This window comes from Scylla paramamosain, chromosome 13 (genome assembly GCF_035594125.1).
Source record: "Scylla paramamosain isolate STU-SP2022 chromosome 13, ASM3559412v1, whole genome shotgun sequence".
Lineage (NCBI taxonomy): Eukaryota > Metazoa > Arthropoda > Malacostraca > Decapoda > Portunidae > Scylla > Scylla paramamosain.
Genome location: NC_087163.1, coordinates 4,007,501 through 4,012,500, shown reverse-complemented (window position 1 = coordinate 4,012,500; position 5,000 = coordinate 4,007,501). Strand labels below are relative to the sequence as shown.

The following is a 5,000-nucleotide window of genomic DNA, read 5'->3' as shown; positions in this document are numbered from 1 at the left end:
CTCTCTCTCTCTCTCTCTCTCTCTCTCTCTCTCTCTCTCTCTCTCTCTCTCCATTAATGAAGGCGTTTGTATTTACCTCGGTCACATTTTTTGGCGTGACTAATGCGCGTTCACCACACATGTGCAAACACCAGGTAACCGACCGCCCGGAAAGGGAAATATTTACCTGCGCAAGCCAATCAAAGACGTGGCCTTCTTTTACCTGGAAAACGTGAAGGTGACCCGTTTGCTGCAGATCAAGCGTTAGGTTGTCTGGCTGCTATTGCAATACCTCTCTCTCTCTCTCTCTCTCTCTCTCTCTCTCTCTCTCTCTCTCTCTCTCTCTCTCTCTCTCTCTGCTTCGTACAGCCAGTTCATCCATTTTCATTTCCTTCTATTGCTGATTCAACTTTTTTTTAAATTATTTTCGAGGGTAATGTTGGCTTGCTTCTCACAGGTGATGCGTGAGGTAATGGTGCGGTGGGGAAGTGTTCAGTGAAGGGTACCCGAGGAGAAACAGTAAAGTTATCACTTAAAAATTACTAGATTGGTGGTGCGGTAAATCTTGGGTCTCATATACCCGTTTTTCATTATCTTCTTTGCTTTATTGCCATATGAGTCTGTTGCTGGGGCGAATACTGTCAGTCAGTCAGTCAGTCAGTCAGTCATCAGTCAGTCAGTCAGTCAATCAATCTGTAAACAAATTTTTATCTTTAACTCTTCTATTCATGGAACATTTTCCCTTTAACACTTTCACAAATTTTTAGACACTTCATAAATTTCTGAAATTATTTTATACCTCACAAAAAAAAAAAAAAAAACTATCCTTCTATTCTCCCATTTTTTTTCTGCTTTTCCATGCAAATAATTCTTCTGGTGCACCCTGAATGTTAACAAGGACAAGCCAGTAAAAGGGGTAATGGGATGAATATGTTTTATTTAATCTTTTCTCCTCCCAGCACCTGTCTGCCGCTCCTCGTGGGAAATGGCACTCTGAGGATGAACGGTTCTGCGCCTCAGTAATGGTTCTCTTGGGTCTGAGGCGACGGCTGGTTAAGGTTGATTGATTAAATTTTCCCGCCGCAACAAAACCTGGCTAAGGAGGAATAGTTTTGTGCTGCAGTAAAGGCGTGGGAATCATGGCAGCTGCAGATAACATCAGTGTTGTCTGGGAGGCTGTTACCACTTCACCACTGCATCCGTCTTGTTTTATTTCACACTTCACTAGAGGGGGATATCAAGTTTACAATGATATATTAGTGAGGTCTGTGCAGCTGTTCACCGCTCCATCACTCCGGCATCAGTCTTGTTTTATTCTATTCATCACTAGAGGATTATATCAAGATTACGATAGTGTGCGTTGTAATGAAGGGGGTTAGAAATCATATATAGTTTCTATGCCACTATTACCCGCTTGAGCACCGTGGTATCAGTCTCATGTTATTGTACACCTCACTAGAGGATTACAAGGATTATGTCGAGTCTACGATGGTGTCTATTGTAATGAAGGGGTCAGAGATCATATCTAGTCAGTCATCCACAACAATCATACCTCTATTTCCTGTACTCTGATTAACAACTTGTGTCTGAATGAAACACGGAAATTCTGAGTAGTAGTGAATGAGTGAGTTATTACAAGCTGCTGAAAGCCTTGCCATGGAGTCTTACAAGCTGGATCTATTATACCTGCTATTACTTAATCTCTGTGTTTCTCAAGTGTTCAGGTGTTGCTGTCACTCCTACAACACTGCTGCTTTTGGAAAACATGAGGTGAAATGGGGGAAAAAAGGGGTAATCATTATTCTTGTTTTTCTTCTCCATTTTCCTTCGTATTTGTGAAGTGCTCCAGTGTTGCCTTTTGCATTCCATCACGCCCACAGCGCTGTCACTCCAATATAATGTGAGATGGAAGAATGGATGTGATCGTTATTCTTATATTCTTTTACATCCATTTTCCTTCGTGTTTCCAGAGTGCTCAGGTGCGGCCTTGCACTCCATCACACTCACAACACTACCGTCCTTGCAAACATGAGGCAGATGCGTGAATGGACGAGTCCTTGTTGCTACGGTGTTAGTTCAGCAGTGAGTCTCAAGAGTTTAGATGTGTCACCTTCTGTTCCACCACAGCTCTAACACCGTCACTTTACGAAGGTGATGGGGTGAACAGATGGGTGTTAGCTGTTCCCATATTCCTTTTCGTGTTTGTTAAGTATTTAATTGCTGCCTTTTTGCACTTCATCACGCCTATAACACAATCACTATAGTAAACATAAAAGATGAACAGTCTCTCGCAATCCATCACACTACAGCACAACATAGACGGTAACCATTAGAAGGACAGATAGATAGATATTTTATTGACCCCCCCTCACACACACACACACACAAACACAGGTGGACGGAAGGCTGTTCATTCATCCACAACCCAAGTCAATTACACCGCTCCTATCCAGTAAACACGAGGCAGGTGGATGAATTGCAACACGGCTCTTCCTTCTCCTTGACAACACCAGACTCAATCTCGCCCAGTCTGACCTCGTTACATGCTGGAGAAAAACAGGAGCGAACCAAACCAGGTCAGCCTAATTCGTCATACGTTGAGGCAGCACGTTTCCAGCGGTTATCTTCCAATTCCAGGAAGAGCCGCTGGACCGTGTGTGGCAGAGGCGTCCCTGTGCTCCGGATGGCCGCGGACGGGCCGGCGAGGCACCAATACCACCAATCATAACGAGAGGTCAGAGGCATAACGCGTGGGACCAATCAGGTGGCGAGCCGTCCCTGAGAGGCGTTGGGATTGGCCAGTTATATCTCGTCAATATCCGATTGTAATTGAATAGATTAACATGGCAATCAGATTATAAGGGGGCAAACGACATTATCAGGGCGACTATCAGACATGGAATGAGCCCGTCAGATTACGCCGCCTGCCACTACACACCACACTCACACTCCCGCTGACAAAATGGAATGCCAAGACTACTGCACGTCCTCACGCTGCTACTTCTCCTCTTGCTCTCACATGTTGGCCTGTTTTCTCCTCGCTATTGTTACTGCTGGCGTTGTATCTTCACCTTTATCATCAGTTACTATTATTTTATTACTTTCAGTCCTCCTTCTCCTCCTCCTTCTCTTTATCAACTTCCGTTACTTTTCCTGCCTCAGATAAACAAAAAAACAACAGAATTCAGCCGCCCACAAACACAGGTGCAATAATTATCAGCCGACCAACAAGCGTTCTGTTAGCCGCGGGTCGTATGTTCCTGTCCTCGTCGTCCTTGTCGCCCTCGTCGCCCACCACCTCCTCCTCTTCCTCCACCCAGGCCCCGTGACGGATTATTCCTACCCTCCTCACATTCCCATTCCATTCCTATTCGCACGTCCTGCTGTCTGGCCGGCGGGAACCAGCCACTCAGTTTACGTGTAAAGGACAGACAGAAAGACCGACAGGCAGACAGACGGACGGACAGACGGAAACACACACACACACACACACACACACACACACACACACACACACACACACACACACACACACACACACACACACACTGAAGGACAGGATGATGGACTGACTGTATAGTGTTTTTATCTACCGCATATCAAAGTACATAATAGTAGTAGAGAATTATACCAATACGATAAGCGAGGTAATCCATCACGGCACCGAGGGAATGTTACAGGCGCAGTACACTGAAAGACAATACTCGTTGATATATTAAATCAAGATGAATGTCAGTCACGAAGGTTATTGCAAATTGTTCCAACAGTAACAACAACAATAGTGGCGGCGACGGCAACATCAACAATAATAATAATAATAATAATAATAATAATAATAATAATAATAATAATAATAATAATAATAATAATAATAATAATAATAATAATAATAACCATAAAAAAGAGCAACAACAACAACAACAAGCAGGAACAAAGAATAAAAAAAACAAGAAAGAAGGAGAAAACAAGAAACACAAGACAATAACAACACAACCAAACAGGAAGATAACAAAGACTGATTGGCTCGTAGATCTAATTCAAGGCAACGCAGCAGAACAAGAAAATTCCTCACCCCGGAAAATTCTCTTTGTATTGAGAGAAACTGGATATGTAGAGGCGAGGAGGGAGAGAGGAGCGAGGCAGGGGTAGATAGGGAGATGGGGAGAGGGAGAGAGGAGAGGGAGCAATGAGAGCGGCGATACGGGAAGCGGAACAGGAGGTCGGGAGTGGAAGTGGTTCGGAGGGGGGAATGGGTGGGAGGGAGAAGGGTCACTATAGGCTTTAGGAGACAAAGGGAGGTGTGGGTGTGGGCGTGGGCGGGGTGGACATGGGCGGGGGTGGACGTGTGTAGCCATTGGACCATTGGCTTGTAAAGGGCAGGAAGGTAATGAGGGTTTATAGCAGTGGCCTCGGAAACAGCTGGTCACCCCGTCTTGTTTACTGGGACAGGCTAAGTGCAGCGACCTGAGGCCCACGCTCGCCCGCCACCTGGGTACGGCGCGGACACTGGGCGGCACAGGTGAGAGGGGACACCTGGGGCACCGGTTGGGACATCGCGCCACCTGGGTCAGCGAACAGGTGGGATTAAATAAAGCCTGGAGTTTATTGTCCCGGTGATTGATTTACTGGCGCAAATTTAGTTTAAAAACCGGTTTGAGAGTGCAGGTGATCAGGTGAGATTAGCGAGGAGGTAAATCATCAGATCAACTTAGGTACTGCCCAGATGAATTAAAGGGGACGAGTCAGATATTGGAACCAGTCAGTGTATATAATTATTCATCCAGGTACAATTTGACCCCAGCTGGCATTAATGAACAGGTGGAATTACAAACAAGATGAGCCTACATGGTGCTCAGGTGAGTTCAGTGGGACAGGTTACAATAGAAGCTAGTTAGAGGACAGGTGACAAGGTGGCATTACAAGCCAGGTGGGATTACGGAACAGGTGAAGACAGCAGGTAAGCTTAGATATGAAACTACTTAGAGTCCAGGTAATCCATGTTGAGTAGTCAGTAATTAACC

At 45.2% G+C, this 5,000-nt stretch overlaps 1 long non-coding RNA gene across 2 annotated transcripts in view; it reads right to left on the bottom strand.

Annotated features, from left to right (window-relative positions):
- Positions 1-5,000, bottom strand: part of LOC135106150 (uncharacterized) — a 33,022-nt gene that overhangs the window by 4,074 nt on the left and 23,948 nt on the right. The gene's annotated exons all lie outside the window — the stretch shown is intronic.